This window comes from Ursus americanus, chromosome 8, assembly GCF_024610735.1.
Source record: "Ursus americanus isolate L20-20 chromosome 8, mUrsAme1.1.p, whole genome shotgun sequence".
Lineage (NCBI taxonomy): Eukaryota > Metazoa > Chordata > Mammalia > Carnivora > Ursidae > Ursus > Ursus americanus.
In genome coordinates, this window is record NC_142134.1 from 75836414 (window position 1) to 75857095 (window position 20682).

The 20682-nt window shown below is 50.4% G+C and overlaps 1 protein-coding gene across 1 annotated transcript in view; it reads left to right on the forward strand.

Annotated features, from left to right (window-relative positions):
- The first annotated feature begins 668 nt into the window (after positions 1 to 668).
- The window catches only part of HS3ST1 (heparan sulfate-glucosamine 3-sulfotransferase 1), a 30038-nt gene continuing 10024 nt past the window's right edge, over positions 669 to 20682 (forward strand). Inside the window, exon 1 of the mRNA XM_045771396.2 lies at positions 669 to 986. The gene's annotated coding sequence lies outside the window, so the exon portion shown is untranslated. The remainder of the gene's footprint in view (positions 987 to 20682) is intronic.

Genomic DNA, 20682 nt, shown 5'->3' on the forward strand with positions numbered 1-20682 from the left:
CTGGCGTTTACCACCCTGGGGTGCTAGCAAAAGCAGAGGTGAATTCTCCGCGCTCTCCCGGTGAATCTGCATCCACTCCCGGGCGCGCGAACGAAGGGGGACGGCGTGTTCAATGGCTACCCGGGGCGCTCAGGAGCAGGCTCCCCGCGGCGCTCAGGAGCAGGCTCCCCGCGCCCATTCAGGCTCCACCTGCCTGGCCGCTGGCTTCCGGGACGGGGGGCGGCGGCGTCAGCTCCAGGGGATGGTTCCTTTGGCCTCCAGGGCGGCGCAGGGAGCACCAGCACCTAAGCGGGGTCACCTGCCGAGAAGGAAACTGGCTGTGCGACGCACGTGGGAGCGGCGCAGCCCCGGGAACCCTGCGGGGTAGGAGAGTGCGGGAGGAGGTGGGCTCGAGTTTGCTCCTAACCTTCCCCAGCCGGGGAGAGGGAGTAGACAGGATGTCCCAGATTCGCCGCGAAGGCAGCATCACCCAGCCCATGACTGGCCCCACCCCCCGGCCGCGCTGGTCCCTTCCCCCTGGACTGAACCCAAGGAGCCGCCGCGCCGCTGGGCCAGATCGACTAGTCCGGGACCCGTCCGCTGGAGGCCTGAACCCGGCGCCGCAAGCCAAGCCGGCCCGACTCAGGGCAGCACCGGAGCCGGCCGGGCAGCAGTGGGCGCTCGCGATCCTCCTCTGCCCTGCGCGCTCTCCCTGAGGGCCCGGCCTCCTCCGTCCCCTCCTCCTGCTCCTGCTCCTCCTCCTGCTCCTCCCCTCCGCGGGACTGATCGCCAGAGCCTCCCTCCTGCAAAGTCCCCGGCGCGCGGGCAGCCGCCAGCCGCCGCCACTGCCGGGTCTCCGTGAGTGCCCGCATCCCCTGCCTCGCCCGCCTGTCCCGAGGCGCCCCGAAGCTTGCTCCGCTGGCCGCCGGTACTCCGCGGCGCTGCCCATGGCTCAGCCCGAGAGCCGACTTCGGGCGCCGGACCGGCTCGACCGCGGCGCTGCTCAGGTGAGTGCCGCGCGCCTGGGGCGGGGGCCGCCCAGCCTGGGGAGTGGCAAGACCGGGGACCGTCAGGGTGCCCTCACCTGGCGTCCCGAATTTAGGGCAAGCGCAGAGCCCAAGGTGAGTCGAGGCTGGAGCAAGTAGAGTGGATGTAGGGGGAGCAAGGAAGGAGAGACCCGGGGTTTTCCATCCTCTCACCTCCTGCCTTGCCCTCTCAGTTCTGCAAATCCCGAGGGAGTGCTTTTTTTTTTTTTTAATGTTTTATTTTATGGACAGGTATGCGGTTTCTGACTTTGTGGATTGGATCCTCCCCCAGCAGAGTCGGGGGGCTCACTCCTGCCCGCCGTATCTCCCTAGGACCGTGCGGGGCAGCCGGAGCGCAGCGCGCAGCAAAGCCCGGGTACCACTCTGGCTGGCAACTGGAGCAGGGATACAGTCAGCAGAAGTCAGTGGGTCGAGAGAGCATCTAGGGTGGGGGAAACCTGGGTCTGGTTTGCCTTTGCATTTGGTCGGAGTGGAGGAGACTTGGGACATCTCCCGAGGGGCGGGGATGCTCAGGAGGAGAGAGATTAAGGCGATGAACTGTAGGTAGCCTCTTTTCCGAATGCCAATTCTACACAGCCCTGCTTTTCCATTTTACTTTTTACCTATTTTTTTTTTCTGCTTCTGTTTCTATTTCGAGCACCTTGGGTGGTGGCGGCAGATGAGGGTGCAGGGAGGTGGGGCGCCCACCCGCGGAGGTAGCGAGTAGACCCCCTCTCAGATCCACGGGCAGACTCCGCAAGGCTGACGTCTCCAGGTGCGCTCTCGGAGCCAGATGGAGGACTGCGCGCTGCTCCCCCTTTTGGCCCCTGCCTGTCCCGGGAGCCGGAGGGCCGGCTTCCAGAGCTGGAAATAGGATGGAGAAGCCAGCGAGAGCAGGAGCGGGGATGCAGGACGCGGGTGTGGGGTGTGCTTCGCCCCGAGGTTGTGTACCGGCGCCGGGCGCCTTCCATTTCATCTCCTCCGCGGGCGGGCGTCCGCGCTTTCTCGCACACCCAGTCCCCTCTCTTGGGAATGGGGTTGAATCCCTCCACCGCCCTCCACTGTGCTGGACCAGACGTTGCCTTGCCTTGCCTTGCGCGCGTCTCGCTCCTCCCCCAGCATTATCCGCCGGCTATTTTTATCCACTACTTGCAGGAAGATGCTTTTGGGGGGATTCTGGGGAGGCGACTCCAAATCCACTCTCTTCGCCCTGCGCTCCCAGAAGCGGTCCCCTGCTAGCAGGGAGCGGCTCCAAGAAATGGACAAGGAATTGGGGATGGAGTATACCTGCTCCTCCTCCGGGAGTCAGCTCTCGAAACCCCGGCACCATCGGCTCCGCTGCGCTGCTCTGCGCGCCGCATGCCCAGGGAGCCGGTACCCGGAGAAGTCCCTTCCTTGGCTGGCTTTTGTGCTGCAGCCCAAGCGCATACATGATCCTTTGGGTCCTAACTCGTGCGTTCGCGCTTTGCAGCCAAATCTCACTTTATTTTATTGAAATGCAATTACCGACTTCCACTCAAGAGTTAATTCCAGGAATTCCGTCTTAAAAAGGGGTGGGGGGGGCATACCCTAACTTCTGCCGGCCTGTATTCCTAAAGCCCATCCTTTGGCATTTGGAATTATTCTTATTTTCAGCGTTTTCAGTAAAGATTGAGCGCAATTAGATGAGCCTGACCTCGTGAAATTCCAGGAGATGGACTCTGCAGCTCCAAATCCCCGCTTTACTCTTCGTATTTTCAGGGTTTACATTCTTTTACTCCCATAGGGCTGCAGAAGTAACATGTTCAAATGGACCATTGTGTTACATAAGGTTTTCTCCAGCGCTAGGAAGAAAAAGAGCAGTTTCTCAAGGAGACTTTTGGGGCTTCCCTGGGTCCCTTTAACTCTCAGCCGAGTTGGGCGGGGGATCAACAACTTCGTGACTAAGCACTCCTAAGTCCTAGCAGTTAATTAGGACAGTAGCATTGAGTGAGAATTGGTGAAGCTGCCTGGTGTAGGAGGCACTGCAGCTTTAAGATAGGAGATTTCTGGGGTTTTTTGTTGTTGTTGTTGTTTGTGTGTGTGTGTGTGTGTGTGTGTGTGTGTGTGTGTGTGTGTGTGTGTGTGTTTTCCTTAGGAAACTGGCAAGAAAGTGGTACTTTGAACTTGCTAATGGGATCAGGAAAAGCCCAGGGCTCTTAGCTCTGTAATTGGTACCCCAGCTATGAATCCAGGAGTCCTCCAGCTTAAAGCCTTGCTTTGCACGGTGTAGATGTTCAGGAACCCTTTACTTGGACTCCACAATTCAGCTGAGGCTTGTGCTTTTGTTGTCAAAAGAGGAAACTCCCTTACTGGAAAAGCCCTGAAAGAGCTCTTTGAAAGGAAGGCAATGTGGAAGCTTTTCTTACCTTGAATCACCATTTGATGGTGCCTGGAAGGGGCTGGAAATATGGACTGCCTTTCCCCTCTGTCAGGGCATCCACCCAGGGTAGCATGTGCCCACTGTGAGTACTGAGTCCTATTCTCTCTGTTGAGGCTAGAGGTTGGGGAGAGCAACCCTAAAATAGATTGATGCCCTGATTTCAAAGAGCCCATGCCCAGGGTCAAGGCTCAGACAGCAAGTTGCAGGGCTTGTTTCTAAGCCAGAGTCCTAGCAGTCCTGGAAGGGGTGAAGGTGAAGCTGGAGAGTAGTAATGTTCTAGTGGCTATGTAGGAAATGCTGTAACTTCTCAGTGGGCCTTGGAAAAGAAGGGGGTTGTTCCCCAACACTTTGGTGTATCTTCCTTCAATCCCAATGACCCAGGGCTTCCCGTGAAGCTGCCCTTTCTAAGTGGGGAGGCTGGCGATCAGGCTAGCTGGATTTGGAGCCAGCCTCTTGCCCCAGGCCTGAAGCAAATAATCTTTCCCTCTCTGAGGGAAAGAATCACTCAGATTCTTCCTCTGAAAAATAGAGACTGAAAGGTTATTATGAAAAAGTGAGAAAATGTATGTGAAAAGCATTTTGGCAATTCTAAAACCCTGGTGGAGTATGTTCAGGGCTACTGAACATGCTTTTCCTGCGAAGTTCATTAGGTCTATTTTAATGTTAATTTTAATTACAATTTGTGTATGTCCTTGTGAATTACATATGCTAAACGTTAAATGGGAGAGAGGATTTCATGTAATGGGCCAGTATCTCCTTGTGATGACCTGAAATCCATCAGTACCAGACCTCAATGCTTCTCGGGATAATTAGTCTCTTGTTTTCAGGGTCAGAGTTAAATTTTTTAGAGTTTTTTTTTTTCTTTTTAGCTTTATAGATTTTATATGTCCTAAATTATATCTATGTATTTATCTATATTTATCTATCTATCTATCTGGACGAAGGGCCCTGATACTGATTAATCAGGAAAGGAAAAAGTTGCAAATGAGTGTATCAGTTGGGGAAAGTGATACATGCTCAATTTCAGGAGGTGACCTCGGTCTCCCTTTTCTAAATCTGTCATCAGCATAAAGCACGGGCTCTCCGTTGCATTTTCGGCATTCCAAATTGCCCCCAGGACCTAGCTAAGTGCCTGGTCACTTAGTAAAGGCTCCATAAGTATTTTTGAAATCAGTGAATGAATGATTGAACGGAATCTTCACAGCAACCCTGTGTTGTGCACAGGCAGATGGCATGCTTTCTATTTTAAAGATTTGGAATCTGCAGATCAGAAGAAAAGTTAACTGGTTTTCCGAAGGTACAGAGGATTCCAGATTGGAGCTCTCGTCTGTCTGTTCTCCTTCTGCTCCGCTGCACTGTTTGCGGTGTCCTATCTGTCCCGTCACCTCCTAAACTCCTCCTCATCCATAGAGGACTTTTGCATTTTGGAAGGTGCCCATGGAGGGACTTCTCGGTGGGAGGTGGAGCTCTCTTGGCTTGTTCATCTCTCTGGGCCCTGCACTGGGCCTCAGGATGACCCCACCTGGGACGGGGCATCTCGAGGGACTAGCTGAAGGACACAAGGACAGCTACGTGTTCCTTTACCACCCTGAGTCATGGATCAAGTGACGTCAGTAACGGCATGAATATGTCAGGATTTCCCCAGGGTCCTGTTCCCATGGCATGATCCTGCCGTGTTCCCTGACACTAAGGTTCCTATTATCCCTTCCCTTTTAACAAGCCAGGCTTTTCAGCTTCTCCTCAATTCCTAGAGGTAACCCTTAGTTTCAAGTAAATTCCTTTTTCTCTTTGAGCTAGCCAGAATTGTAACCAGCTGACGTACAGCCTCTCCCGATCCTTCTTCAGGCCTGCCTCCGGCATGAAGCTTTCTCAGCTTCCTCTACCCACAGGGAATTAAGCTCATAGCTTTTTCAGGCCGTTAGAATAATATTTACTGGGCCATAGTTTGTCAATAGTTATGTGGTACCACCAGAGTTCTAGAAAAATGAATACATTATTCTTCCGAGGAATAGCTTGAACATAACAGAAATAGATCCCAGTTGGCATCTTTACTTTTTTTTCTCCATGCTGCCTGCTTTTTGGTAGCTTTCCAGCAGGGGTCGCACACCAAAATGCCTTAGGTGGCCAGGCCACTCACTGCTGGAGCGAAACAGGCTTTAGGGCTTGTGCATGGGTAAGAAGAGGGGAGTGGGCACCTGAGCTCAGACCCAACTTCGGGTTGCCAGTGGGACCTCTGGCCCGCTCCGGCCACATCTGATTTTCTTTTCTTTTCTTTTTTTTTTTTTTTCAAGATGGTGTGTAAGTTCACAATTTTATGTGGAATCTACTGAGTTTTAAGTGCCAGCAGCGGAGTCAGTATTTTTAAATAATACCATGTGGGCCAAGCAGAACACTTCTGTAGGTAGGCCTTATATCCGTCCCACAGGCCTCCAGTGTATGGCCTCTGGTTTCTGGGGATAGAAAAGAAATGGGTGGGAATATGAGACTTCGTGAAATCGGTCACCCGGAATTTTGGTGCAAGGGTGTATGGCGCATGCTGTGTAGACAGCATCCAGTGAGTGGACCTTCATGGTTATAGAGTGTTTGCTTGTATTGCTCCTGTTCCCTGTTTTAGTTGCAGTGTTCACATTTAGACCTTTAGCAGGTGTCCCGAGTTCTGACCACGGACTGAGGATGGTGCTACTCCCTGGTGACCCCGTAGGGAATAACACAGATGGAAATCCTTGCCGTTGTATTTAGCTTCTAGTGGACGGGACAGACGAAAGCAAGATAAATAAGTACGATCTGTCCTACGCTAGGTAGGGTAGTGCTAAGGATAAATCAGAGGAAGGCCATCTGAAAATCCAGGGTGCAGGGGATAAAACCTCAGGCAGGTAGCAGGGACCTCAGAGTTTTAGTCTGGACTCAACGTATTCAAAGTAAAATGTCACCATCTGACATAAAAGATTCCTGCATGTGGGCGTTTAGACACTTGATTATATTCTCGGAGTCGCTCTTGTGTGTAAACCCCTGATCACAGACTGTTCTCTTAAGTTTAACGAAATCGGCTACTGAGCCTGCTTACTGAGTGTCCAGCATGTGCCAGACACTAGAGTAAGTGCTGGAGTCCATTAACGCACAGAACCCATCAAGGACCAGTCCTTAAGGAGACCATAGACCAGCAAGGAAGACGTTAATAAATGATCCCGACAGAGTAGGTAACTAAGGTGAGGAAGCAGCGGGGAAAGGCCGTCTTCACTATTGAGTTAGGGCCCTCAGAACTCTGAGGTTCAGCACCTCTTTAATCGAAAATCTGATCTGTGCTACGAGAGTTTCCATCTCTGTGGCTCTACCTAGTTGAAACCAGGACCCCATCATCAGTGAAGATACTTTGAAGCTTTAATTTCTTTACCTGGCAATGGCATTTGGTATTATTACGAAAGTTCTTTCTGCGTCACAAAAATGAAGTATTTTAAAAACTGACTCTATGTGTGAAATGTACTTGTGCCCTTTGCGACTCTGATACACCCTCCCCCAAACTGCCCCAGGCTTTGATGTTGCCTCTTGTCACTGGGGCATTTGTGCAGAAGAAAAACAAAACAAAAAAAAACAGTAGGTCTTGTCCTTAAAGAACTTATAGTTAGTCTCGCAGGCAGGTAAATGAGTACATGTTTGCCTAGGAGGTGGTGAAGGCCTAATGCTTGGGCCTCTGCCTTGGTCAGTGGCGGGCCTTTCCTGGAGAACACCTCCCTGCAATCACTGTGTTTCTTCCTCTCATTGCAAGCCTTTCTCTCACATCAAGATTTGTGGCAATGATGATTCTCTGGAGTCATCTTCTTACTGTCTCTGACTCCCCGTCAGAATCCGTGCCCTAGGCGAGCAGACATCTGGACCCACACCAGTGTCTCTCCCACCAGCTCCTAGAACAGTGTGCCTCCTTCCAAGTGGTTACTCAGAAAAGAAACAAGAGGCAACGTTTCTGTCTGGGGGAACTAGGGAAGGCTTCGTGGGGGAAGAAATATTTAAGGAAAGAGAGAGGCATGGAGAGAAGAGCCAGAGAAGGATGCTAAAACATAGTCAACGCGTGTATGGACCCCCCACCCCAAGCCCTCGCTGAGGCCTCATCTGTCCCAATTAGGGATTCCCCATGTGGTCAGTGCAGGTGAGTAGCTGGCATGATTGTGCACACCCCCTTTCATGGAACAGATCCTGGCTGTGCAAAAGCACTCTGGCATGCAAAGAATGCAAAAAAGATTTCAAAAGAATTTTTAAAAACTGAAAAAAAAGAGATAAGAATGAAACTGATAATTCCTTATTTCTGTTTACCGTGATAATATCCACATTCTCCTCTTTGTACCTAGCCCTTCAAGGGAGATGGGAGCTCTTAGCATCTTCATTTTTATATTTAAAGAAACTGAGGTCTGGGCAACTTTTCTTAGATCCTCAGAAAGAGGGCGGCAGACCCCGATCCACAGCCGCTGATTCTCTACCTGCAGGGAGCAGATGGTTCAAGGTGGAGACGCCTTGAGTCCCCAGACCGAGGAGCCCGTATTTTCTATAAACGAAGAAATATATTTAGATTTAAAACATTCGCATCTCCTTTCATTCGTCAAGAACTTCCATTTCAGCACTTTCCGAGACGCATTTTGTGTCTTGTTGAATTTCGCCTAGAAGGGTGCAGATTCCCTACACCCTGCGGTAAACTGTTTTATGTAAATGTCTCCACTCCTTCCTGGAGGAGAGTAAATCAGAGTCCTGCATCAGCAGTTAAATACAGCGGGAGAAAGGTGATTGCAGACGCATCTGAAATGAAAAGCATGCTTGCCTCGCTGTGCTCAGAAAAATAAATACTCGAGTGGTGAGGAGCGAGCGCGGGCTGGGCGCCTCCTCCGGAAAACTCGCTGGCACTTTATTTAAATTACGTCTTACACCAGATTTTTCCCAGCGTCCTGGATAGGAAGGAGGGAGAAGGTGACAGTGACAGATTTCTGGGATTAGATTTTGGAGTTATTCTTGGGGCGGAGGGAGCATGGCTTTTGAAGTCACATCTGTTTGAATTTCTGATCTCGCCCTTACTGGCTGTGGCATCGTGAGAAATAGACAATTTTCTGGGCTTCAGTCTTGTCAACGTTCTAATGAGAATTATAAGAGATTGCCAATATAAAATGCTTAGCATAATACCCAAGGAAACACACGTTCTTCTTGCGTAGCATTGCCAGATTTTACAAATAAAACTACAGGATGTCCAGTTACATTTGAATTTCAGAGAAGTGACATGCAATGTGTTAGCACAGGTGTATCCCAGATACTGAATGTTAAGAAATTATTCATTATTCTGTGAAATTTAAATTTAACTGGAAGTCCTATATTTTATTAAACATTCCTATTCTTGTGGAGATGGTTCTAAGCGATTACTTTGGTGAAAGTCCTGTAAGTCTAGGAAGTTAGAGAGGGGAGAGCACAGTAATCTTGACCTTGGACCTGGGTGTGGTCCAAGAAAACGAAGGGTTGTTTTCTCCGGTGAGCTAAGCAACCATCAAACCACGGCAAGCTTATTTGTTTGCTTGAAGAAGCAAAAGAATTGTGGGGCAAAGCAGGTCTCTCAGTGCATTTAATAAGTGAGACAGATTCTCTCCCAAGTGGTGGCGGCGTGCGCCGGATTATTCCCAGCACCCTCTGCAAGGTGTTTCTACCCCGTGAGGCCACCAGGGTAGCAGTGAGTCCACCAACGCAGTGTCTTATTCGACACAAACACCGAGCCTGTTCCTGTGGGGCTGGGATTGCAAAGACGAGGCCCACACAAGACCTCCACCGAGCCCACTGAAGGAAACTTTGTGCTTTGAAAACCCACACCTGCAAATGCTCCCTCATCCACTGAATCCAAAGCTAATAAAACTGTTAGGGGGCCTTCCAGACTCACTCCTCCAAGTGGATGACCTCAGGTGATAACATGGAGTCAGAGGGCTCCCCTAAGACCGCTAGAGTAGCTTGTTCTGACAATGGCAGTGAAAATGTTGTGTTTCTAATTTAGGTAATAACCTGGTGGGGAACGAAATTAAAAAGGCTTCTGTTGCCTGCAGACCTTCCGAGCATTTTTATGCTTTCTGCAGGGCTGAGATACTGCTCGGCCCGATCACTAGATTCTGTGGCAGAACACATTACTAACTCTTCATTTAACCTGAGCTGCTCACTAGCCACGTGCTCACGTGCAGCCTGGACTCGAAAGTAGGCAGAAAGGCGCAGCGGTTCGCACACAGGCTTACCCAGCCAGGGAGCTGGTTAGAATCCACCGTGCTCCTCAGCCACGCAGCAGGAGGCGTAACTGCTCATTGCTAAGCCTCTGTCTCCACATCTGCAAAATGGGCATAATTTAAATTACCACAGAGGACCGTTTAGCGCCCAGTAAACCAAATGAGTATGGCGAGCATTCCAGTGCCCGGATCATAGTTAACATTACCAAAAAAAAAAAAAAAGATGCCGTTATTAAGATGACAGAAGAAAGCCATAAGCACGCTCAGTATCCTATATGGAGACCAGGACTGATCGCACATGACATTTTTATGGGAGACGGTCTGAGTCTTTTGCTCTTTGTTTCTCTTGTCTTCATTCATATAATTTAAACAAAACTTATTTCAGTTTCTGGGCCAAGAGATGAGAAGCAGCAATGTAGAGAAGGTATGGAAGGAGCTGTTAGGGCAGGCACGCAGTAGAGAGAGGAGGGGGATCCCCAGCAAGAGGGGAGGGAAGACAAGGAATTGGAGGAGAAGCCAGGGCAGGGAAACTATTAAAAAACAGACAGGAGTTCGAAGAACATGCAAGGCCGCGACGTGTTGTAAAGGGGCAGTCTTTAGCAGCCTCTGCCTAAATCCCCACGCTGTCATCCCCGCTCCCTTCCGCAGAGCTTCCCAGGACCCCAGCTGAGTGTCCACGGCCTTGAGGGCAGGACACAAAGCTGTCATGGGGACGCTGGGAGGAACAGGGAGCGGGGTATAAGAGGTGAAGCTCCAGACTCTCTCCCGTCCGTGTGGCACAAAATCACAGATAAAGATGCGAGACAAGGGGACCCAGTGCCATCTTGTGGAGGAACTGGCCGCGGTGCCTCTTGTGGTCCTCCTCTGACTGCAAGGGGCTTTGTGGCTCTTGGTTTGGTTTTAAATTTCTGTTCAGTGAGCATCAGCGCTTCTAAAGAGGGTTTCAGGGGGCATCTCTTCGGCCCTGTGGCTCCCTGTGAAGTGGTTAGGCACTTCTGGTCTCTAAGCCCCATCTACACACAGCATAGGAACCAACCCTTGCCGGGGGTGGGGGGATGGGCCTGCCCTCCTCAGTCTTTCTCCAGGGGAGAGCGTCCTCCGGAGTTCCTGGTGACTGGGCACAAGAGGGACACCTCCTGCTCCAGAGGGGAGTATATTATTTGACTTTGGGGAAATGATTTTGATTTTCTAAACTTATTTGCCTTACGTGTTCACTGGATTTATACGTCCTCATGGACGTTTGGGGTGAGAATCACATAATGTACTGCCCGTAAAACATCTGTTTGAGAGCCTGCGGTGGACTAAGCATCCCAATGGAGTACTTGGTAGCACCCATTAGCTTTGCGTGCTGGTCAGGCTGACTGTATTTGAAAAGCAGGAATGTCCTTAAGGACCTAGTCATGTATCACCTTCTGGTCTGCCTCTTCCTTCTGGCTGATCCCCTCCAGGCGGTGAGAGGGCCATGGTGTCCCCGGGTGGCCCCTCTCATCATCCTGCTCTAATTTTGGTAGAGAGCAAGGTGGGGGGACTCTCTTCTTTTAATCAGGGAAGGACATCTTTCTCAAAAGCCTGTGCAAGATTCCCCTGTAGGGGGACGCCCAGTGGCTCAGTCCGTTAAGCGTCTGCCTTCAGCTCAGGTCATGATCTTGGGGTCCTGGGATCAAGCCCTGAACTGGGCTCCCCGCTTAGCGGGGAGACTGCTTCTCTCTCTCCCTCAGCCCCTCCCCCTGCTTGCGCTCTCGCGCGCGCTCTCTCTATCTCAAGTAAACAAATAAAAAAGATTCCCCTGTAGGTCCCATTAGTCAAAAACTTGGGTCACATGCCCATAGCTCAGAATTATAAAAGGGGAAACAGAGGCACACAGACATTTGACAAAGTGGAAGACAGCAGTTAATCGAATACAGTAACCTGAATTGATCTCTCTTGCCTTTGAGCAACTGATACACTCAGGTTTGTACACTGCAGTCGGCGATTGATCCTGCTTCGTTTCATAATGTCTTTTATTGCTGTCTTCAGCTGAAATACAGATCTCGTATTCTTCTGCTTTCACTTTTATTTTCCTTCCTAGCTCAGTAACTTTCAGCATCCTTTGCCATCTGCAGTATTTCTCTATGTAAATCTCCCCCCCCGCCCCGCCCCGTGACCCAAGCAAATTTTGCAAAACCTAATCAGGTCCCTGCCCTGCCTGCTGATAGAACATCCCATGGATCCCCATTACTTAGCGTATTAGAGTGCAGGCCCCTTAAACACAGGGAGAGGCGTGGACCCTGCCACGTTGCTTCGTGGCAGCATCCCCGTGGGCAAGGTAGTCATCTCTCTAAACTTCATGTATTCTTCATGACTTTAAATTATGCATTTTATACACTTACCTATTTAATGCTTAATCTGTTTCAGTAGATTACATTGTAGGGGGCTGGAGATGTTGTCTAGAGCCCCCAAACCCGGATCAACCCTGAATCAATGCCTGGCAGACAGCACCCAAGAAATTATTCAGGCCCCCGATAGCCTCTGTTTCAGAGCCGTGGGGATGAAATGTGGTGATTCATACGGAGTGTTTAATGTGCATTAGTGGGTGTCCAAAGGCGGGCTTTTCTTTTGCCGTTTTGTCTTTTATAATAAAAGTAATGAAAATTCACATGCCGCAGCATGGCATTCAGTTTCCCACCTTTCGCGCCTCACCCCTGCTGTAGTCTGTTTAATGCAACACCTCACATTCAGACCACAGCACCACCGGCCAGATAAGCCAGGAATGCGGGCGTTCTGCCCTGAGCGGTGGGCGTCCTTCCCTCTGCCTTCCTCCCCAGGCTCAGACCTCACTCTCTCCGGCTTGTCTTGGAAGCTCTCCCCACCCACTGCCCCCCCCCCCCCCCCGCCCGCGTGTTGAATAGCTGTGCTGTGGTCGTCCTGTGCACAGACACGAGGGTTCCACTTCTCCTGTTCGGAGGTCAGCGTGGCCCTGTGACTCGCTGTGCACAAGGGAAGCGAGGGGGATGTCGCATCTGGCTCAGAGCTTCGGGAGCCGCCTTGCGCCTTGTGCGTTTCCCCTTCCGCTCTGGCGTGGTGACGGGCGCTACTTGAGACAGCAGGTGTTCTGTCTTTCTAGGTCTCTGAGAGACTTCAGTGAGCAGAGGCCCACCCCCAACCCACGCGGGACAAGCAGCTAAGGAGGAGGTGCTGCTTAGTGGGGGGGGTGGCTGTTTATCTCAGCCTAGCGTGGCCCGTGGCCCGTGGCCCGAGTGGGGCCCTGACTTTTCAGTTGTCCCAGAGCGCGCTTTCCCACGCAGGTGGCATCGGTGTAATGACTTCCCGGCTCGGCTGCATCTTCGGGAAGCAGCTTCCCCGGAGAGCAGGACCCGCCGCTATGCACCCCTCGTGCCGGGTCCAGGACGTGCGTGCCGGACTGCTGAAGCACACGGGACACGTGTGGTGAGAAGGGGTGGGAGGGTCCCCGCTGGTGGAGCTGGGAAGTAACAGTGCCAGGATTATAAATAGAAATAGCAGTTTCTGAGAGGAGGCTGATGTTGGAGTTCGGATTTCTTGAGCTCAGATGGGCGGCTATGCTTTGTCCCCCACAGGGGAATTAAGGTGTTCCGAGAAAATGTCTGCTGTCCTCTGTAGAACGTTCTTCCCTGCTGCGTGACCTTAGCCTCCCCCATCCTCGCCCCACCCTGTTCCGGGACATCTTCACACCTTCAGTCTTGAAGGTGGGTCTGCCTTGCCGGCTTGTGATCCCCAGCTACCCTCCCTTCGCCTCCCGGGTTCCCCAGAAGCAGCAGCAGGGCTGTGGTTGGCATCGAGCAGCCTGTGAGGATCCTGGTTACACAGGCCACAGGCCCCGCTGATTTCAACTAGCCCATGTGTCCACAAGTGCCTTCACCTGCTGCCTTTGCTCACTTGAATCGTGCTTTATGGTCCTCTGCTAAAGATGGCACAAAGGCTAATTACCTCATAATAGTTGTCCTTTAAAAACATTACGTTAAGAGCCACTTTATGCTTTGAATCCTGGCTTTTTCTTATCATCTGCATCTCTCTGCATAGCTATCCGTGTGGCAGAATTTTCTGCTTTCAACGAAGAATTCTTTTTTCTGATTTGCCAACTGGGGGAATGCTGCAGTTCGTTCTTATGACAATTATTTAAGCAGCCTAGTTGTTAGAAAACCTGAAGTGTTGCTGGTGTCCTTCCGTTCTTCTTCTCAAGCTAATATCATCACACCACTGTGGCTTGAGCAAATATGAGTGAGCTCCTATGCATTAAGGGTCAACCTATCCTGTGTCAGGTGAGCTAGGGTTCCCCCCCCCCGTAATATTTAATTCTTACAGCCACTCAAGATGGTAGAAAAAGTATTCCCTTCCTTTGGTTGGGGAAACTGAGGCCCAGAGAGGAAAATACCTTTTCCATGGGCAAATAACTAAGGCAAGGACTAATCCCAGTAGATCTGAACTCATTGCTTTGATCTTCCCTCACCATTCATTCATTTCCCTATGTCCCTGTTCATATGCTTTACGCTGGACTTCGGTTAAAAGCATTGAACTTGGTTTTTGTCCTCACCAGACCTCAGAATGTTTCTTAGGGATCTCTTCCATGAAGCATGTCCCAAACTACCCTCTTCTTGGCTGATTTTTAAGTTGCTAAAATAGTGTCTATCCCTAGCTGCCTGTGTCTCAGTGGGTTGGAAGTATTTGTCCCCGTATCTTTCCTCCTACACAGTGGGCCCCTGGCGGGTTAGAGGGGACCCATTTTCTTCCTGTGTCCCTGGACAATGCCAGGGAGAGCGCCAGCAAGCAGGAGGCCTGGTATCTGTGTCCTGAGTGGATGACCTGGACCCCTGGGTCGTGTCTGAGGGAAGAAGGAGGATAACAACGGTAAAAGGGAATCCTCTTGGAATCCAGTTTGGTGACTCACATTATTCGATGTCTTTGTCTCCACGACTCTAGCATTTGCAGACAAATTACGGAAAGCCAAAACCAGAAATCTCAGCATGATCTTCAAAGCCTCGTTTAATTTGAACCATTGTTCCTTGTCAAGCCTACTCCTTTTCCACAGCACGTGGGACACTAATAAGCCTGCTGGTTTAGGTTTGGTACCAGCGTGAAGTACAAAGGCCCACCTGCGTGTTCAGGGGAAGTGAAGGTGGTTGTTGAAGTCGAACGGGAACATGGCCGCAGTCAGTTTTGTTCTTTTGACGTCTCTGGAAACTCATCGTCTTAGAAGCATCGCATGGGCTGGCAGATTGCAGGGCCTCAACGAGTGTGTTGGCTTCTTTCCTGCATTAATGGCCTTGAAGGGGTGTTAGGGTAGCAGGGAGCCTCGAAAACCCAGTTCATCATAGGAGCTGTCACACAGGTGCATAACACACACACACACACACACACATGAACACACAAGCACTTGCAAACACTCATGCACCCTCACACAGATTTGGGGCCACGGGTTCCTTTTGGGAGGAATTGCCTGGGGTGCCACGTGAGTGAACCCTACTCAGTCCCTGCAAATTCACCAGACACAGCTCCAGGCAGACTCCTGCTTCTCCTTCACTCCCTCCCCCACCAATGCCTTTGCTTTTTCCTTCTGGTTCACAAAGAGTTGGAGAAAGAAGAACAGTTCATGGGACGTGGTCCTGCACTCCTACATCGTTTTTCATTGATCTTGAAACACAGACATAAACGATTTCTTTCTTTTTTTTTTTTAAAGATTTTATTTATTCATTTGACAGAGATAGAGACAGCCAGCGAGAGAGGGAACACAAGCAGGGGGAGTGGGAGAGGAAGACGCAGGCTCCCAGAGGAGGAGCCTGATGTGGGGCTCGATCCCAGAACGCTGGGATCATGCCCTGAGCCGAAGGCAGACGCTTAATGACTGAGCCACCCAGGCACCCCAAACTATTTCTAAATGTAGGTCTGTAACAGTTCTTATCTCATGACACATGAGCGTGGCCAAACTATTTTATGTATGACGCATGTGTGTGCAGGATTCTGTTGGCCGTGCGTCTTTCTGCTCCTCTAACAAGCAGCCTGTCCACAGCTCCCTTCCAGACCTAAGCCCAGTGCATTCGCCACACCCTTATTTTAATATATGCTTTCTCCTCGATTTCCACCCCACCCCTGCACTCGGGCAGGTACCTGAGGTGTTCCCGGAAAGGGAGGGGATGCTAACTTTGTCTCCAGTTCCAGTGCCTGGTACATAGCACATCTATTTAGGTCTTGATTCTGAATTGTAGGTATTCTGGGCAGACTGACGCTTTGGTTTTCTCACATCCTAATATTCTTCAGAGGTTACTTCTTCATTTATTTAGAGAGAGGCTGAGTGTTATATGTGGTAAGAACCAAGTAGTCGGACCTCCGTGGGGGCTCTCACCCTCCTCTGTTATCCCGAGCAATTCTGCTCACCCCCAAACTTCCATACCTCACTTAAGCAAGCAAAAGCCCTAAACTGTCTCCATCCAGCCTGGAAGGTCATCAAGCTGACCCTTTGGGGTTGGGTAAAGGGAATCGTAGCTCACTCCATGCAACTCTTCTGCCCCCACCCTGAAAAGAAGCTGAAGGGCTTCTTCTAACTGTATATTTTATTGTCACTGAGACACTTCATATCGTGCTCATTTCTACATACTTGTTTTGTTCCAGTGATGGCTAAGCATTCTTTATAGTTTGTCCCCAAATCCAGCCGATCCACCTTTTAATCACATCTTAGGTTGAATTAATATTCATTGAAGGAATGCTGAATATGGTCTGAATAGAAGCAAGGCGGCAGGTGCCGTTAGGGAGATCTGACCCATGGGAACAGTCTTTTCCTGCTAGAAGCTCTCTTGTTTCCCATTATCCAAAAGACCTCAGCAGTATAGAAATTTAATATATGTGACTACCTTTACCCTATGAAATGTTAGATTGATTGCCCACACAAGTAACAAAACGATGTGGTTTACTTTCCATAGTAAGCGTTTTGTTTGGCATTTGGCATAATAGTATCTTGCCATGACAAACAATTGCGTTTCTTGATTTCTCTAAAGCCTTCACAGTTCAGGGTAGATATAAGAGGGCAGAGGATCTTTGGATTTATGACCCGATTGTTTCTTGTTGTAAACAAGGCTTCGAGTATTTCTGCGTCCTCGCCAAGGTCACACAGAAGTCAGGACAGAACCTGGGGCTAGACCTCAGCTCCCGAAGCCCCAGCTCAGTATCCTGTTCACTTGTGTGCATAATTGACCTTTTCAAACAAAGAAGACTTTGTGGAGATGCATTGTCTGTGCCCGGGATGATCCGTGTTGGCGATATTGACTACCCGAGTAGGACCTTTCTGGAGCAACGGAAGCTGGAGATCAGTGATGATAATGACATTTGATAAGGGTTTTCTTCTTAGCACTTTATGTGCTGTATTTCCTTTAATCCCCATGACGATCTACAAAGTTAGTGCTGTTACCAACCCTACATGTCAGGTGACGAACGAGGCCCACAGGGTCACAGAACTTGTCTTTGGTCCCCCAGGGGGAGTAAGGGATGAGGCAGAATTCAAACCCACCCTTTTAACCACCAGCCTCCGCCTTCTGTCTGAGCTCTTATAATTCATCATGACGATTCCTGAACATCTTCCCCTAATGCCAGGTTGTTTGGGAAATTTTAAGTCATCAAAAATGAATAATATTTTAAAAGTAGAAAATAGAAATCCTATTTTGCATCAACATTCAGAAAGAATAAATGATCAGGCCGGTGCTGATTTAACTTAGCATGTAGTAGAATATTGAATCGGAAGATACTGGAACAAGATAACAAGAGATCACAGAGAAGGTTGTGTCAAGTGTGAGGTCTTGGTGTTCTTCCGGGTAGATTACACGGCGCTTCAGGAGTGAGATAATTAGACTGGTACTCCCTGTTTCAGTAAACTCCTCGTAGAGAAGGTAAAGCTCCAGTGAGAGGCAGAGGAGACACCGACTCATTTCGAGGAACCCAGAGGTTCAGAAAAAAAGAATATTCAACTTGATTGGTGTTTTTGAAGTTTGTCAAGTGAAGGATAGAAAGAAATCATAGTCGCGCATGTGTACGTGTGTTTAGTGGAGGAAAAAGAAAAAAAATGTGTTGTTGCTTCATCCCATGCCATCACGCGAACGGGAAGGATTTAATTCAGGCCAGGATGAAACGCGGGCGACATCAAATCAAAACCAGCTACGGCAGCCCGCTTTAATTGTCCCCACGCCCGTTCCCCCCTCAGCTCCTCCCGGGCAAGGCCGGCTGCCTCATTGATGTGCTGGTGTGTTTCCCGGTCCCTGTCAATGCCAAGTGCTCACTTAAATGTCTGTTTTTAAATGACCCTGTTAAACCAAGAACAGGCATATTCAAAAAGAAAGACAAAATCTTGGGCCAAACGTGAGCAGTAGCTTCCAAGATTTTCCATTAAGTCGCCCCAACTGGGAGCGTGTAAGTGATGTTGCTGGGATTCAGGCTCAGGACCTGACGCTTCCTTCCATCTCCAGGGCTCTTTTCCCTCCCTGTCTTTCCAAATCCCTGAGCCCAAGCCTCTCTGGACACCACACCTGCTGGCTGGGGCAGCCTTAGACGGTCTGCCACCGTGTCCCACAGACGGCCCCTCCAAGCCAGCCCCAGCGCAGGAGCAGACCCCAAGTCTCCTCCCAGATGGGCGCCCGGACATCGGCTGTCTTTTCCGGGGGATCGTACAGGGGCTCCCCTGCTCTTCCTCCAGCCCTGGGCTGTCTCGTAGCTGCAGTCGGATCTGTGCTTATGCTGAACATAGTGGTCACTCTCCTTCCAAGTGTGTCTTCTACTTTACAGGGTGCTTTGAGGACAGAGGCTGGATTCTGTCTCTATCCCCCGTAACTCAGAACAATTTTAGAAACATTGCGGGTGCCTCGCGAAAGCGATCGCCTCTGTGCAGAGTCTGGACCTCAGGCATCACCAGTGTCTGCAGGCTTACCCATCAGTCTTCCCCACCCCCCACCTTCACCTTACTTGGCAACTAATACCTGTCTGGGACCTTCATAAAAATCAGAAGTTTTCACATAAATATCCACAGTTGAATCTGGAAAACTTTAAAGATCAGACATGCTGGTCCTTCATCTCCAACATCTGGGGAGTTGACAGCAGTGGCGTCCTTCAGACAGATCCATACACAGCTGCTTGCTGAAGTCCTCACCATCCAGCCAGCTTTGACCCTAGATGTCACCTGTTACCCCAGAAAATACACAGCATTCTCAGGAAACCCTTTGTCTTTGCTTTTACCTGGAGGTGCTGTGTGTTCCTCGTCCTGGGCATCTGTAATGAAATGCAGAGACCACATGGCTGAAACAACAAGAAACATTTTCTCCCACTTTGTGGTGCTGTCTGGGAAGTCCAAGATCAAGATGCCCCGGGTTCAGCTCCTGCCGAGAGCTCTCTTCCTGCCTTGCAGGATGTGTCCTCACATGGCCGAGAGAGAGCCCTGGTCTCTCTTCTGCTTATCCCGTCTCTAATCCTGTCCTGGGTCCTTCCCTTACGACCTCATCTAGACCTAATTATCTTGTAGAATCCCCACCTCCAAATACCATCCCATTGTGGATTAAGGTTTTAACATACGAATTTTGAAGGAACACAGACATTCAGTCCAGAGAAGCAGGCTCAAGAAACGAGATAAATCCTCCCTCCACTTTGCTTGTCTAGGAGAAGAATTTCCTTTGGTTCGCTCATATTTATATTCAGCAGCAAAGTATTCTAAGGTTCTCTGCCCTCACACGAGGGAAGCACAGATCTCCACGTGTCTCGCGTCCAGTGGGGTGGGAATCAGGTGACCTGGATTTCCAATTCAGTTTAGGCTCTGTGTGCTTGACCTTGGGGTTCCCATGCTGCTCCTGCCTTACCTCCCCCTCCTGCGGGGATTAAGGATGAGACCAGATGATGACATGTGGCCCTTGGGCTTCTGATAGCCTGTGTGTCTTTGCTGGCTCTTTCTGGGGAAATGCTAGGGATTCGTGGCTGTTGGCCACCTGCAGGGTGTTGATGACTGTCGTCTGCCCAGCCGCAGAAGTGCCCACAGTCACATGGCCCCTGTGGGGAGGTTGGGTCACACCTGGAGCAGGGACCGAAGTGGCCCATCCCCAGGTACCCCAAGGCGGCGGGTCTTGGGTCTTCTGCCTGCTAGCACGGCCCCTTTTCCACCCCGCTGCACCGAGTAATAAGAGAGGCTCTGTCCGCCCTCCTGTCACAGAGCTCCTCGGAGCTGCCTGTGCCAGCGTGTCTCTGCTTCTAATGAAGGATTTATTTAGGTCACCGCTGCCTTCTGTGCACAGCCACGCAGATTAAACATGTCGAGGAGCTCCTCCTCCTCCTCCCCCACGGGGCCTCACCCCTGCCGCACACCTGGCCGCTTCTCCTTCCTGCAGGGGGCATTTACGGGGGACCCACCACGTGGCCCTTCACAGACAGAGAGCCTGGATCCTTTCTCCATGTCACTGTCCTTTCTTGCTTGAGCCTCCGTCTGGTTGAGTCACTGCAGTGCTTTGGACCGCGAGCAAGTGTGTTTGACTAATTATCATCCCCAGTCCCATTTATACCACAGCCGGCTTTTTTCTTTTTTCTTTTTTTTTTTTTTTAGGGACAAAAATAGCTAGCATGATTTGAGGGCTTGCCATGGGCCAGGCAATGTGGCAATACCTACAGCTTGCACATAGGCCGTTCTAGTTAATCCTCGCAATTAGTATATAGAGCCAATGCCTCCTAGCTGAGGCTCCAAGTTTCAATGCCGTCTTGTGGATTTGAAATTATAGAGCTGAGATTTGAGCCGGTGTTTTTGGCTCTAAATCCTTTGTTCATTCCAGTATGTCCCCTCCGCCCCCCTCTGCAGCTAATTCCACCTCTGCGCCCAGGCCAGTCCCTCTCTATTTTGTCTACCACAATGGTTACCAATCCTGGAATTAAAAACAAACTGCCCCAACAATAGGAAGAAACAAAAACCAAAGGAACATTGGCCGCCCTCGGCCCCAGGCCAAGGCGATCAGAGTCTGTCCCCGAATGAGCCCCGGGGATCTGGAACTCACCAGGTCCTTGCCATTCGGAGGGCTGAGGGTGG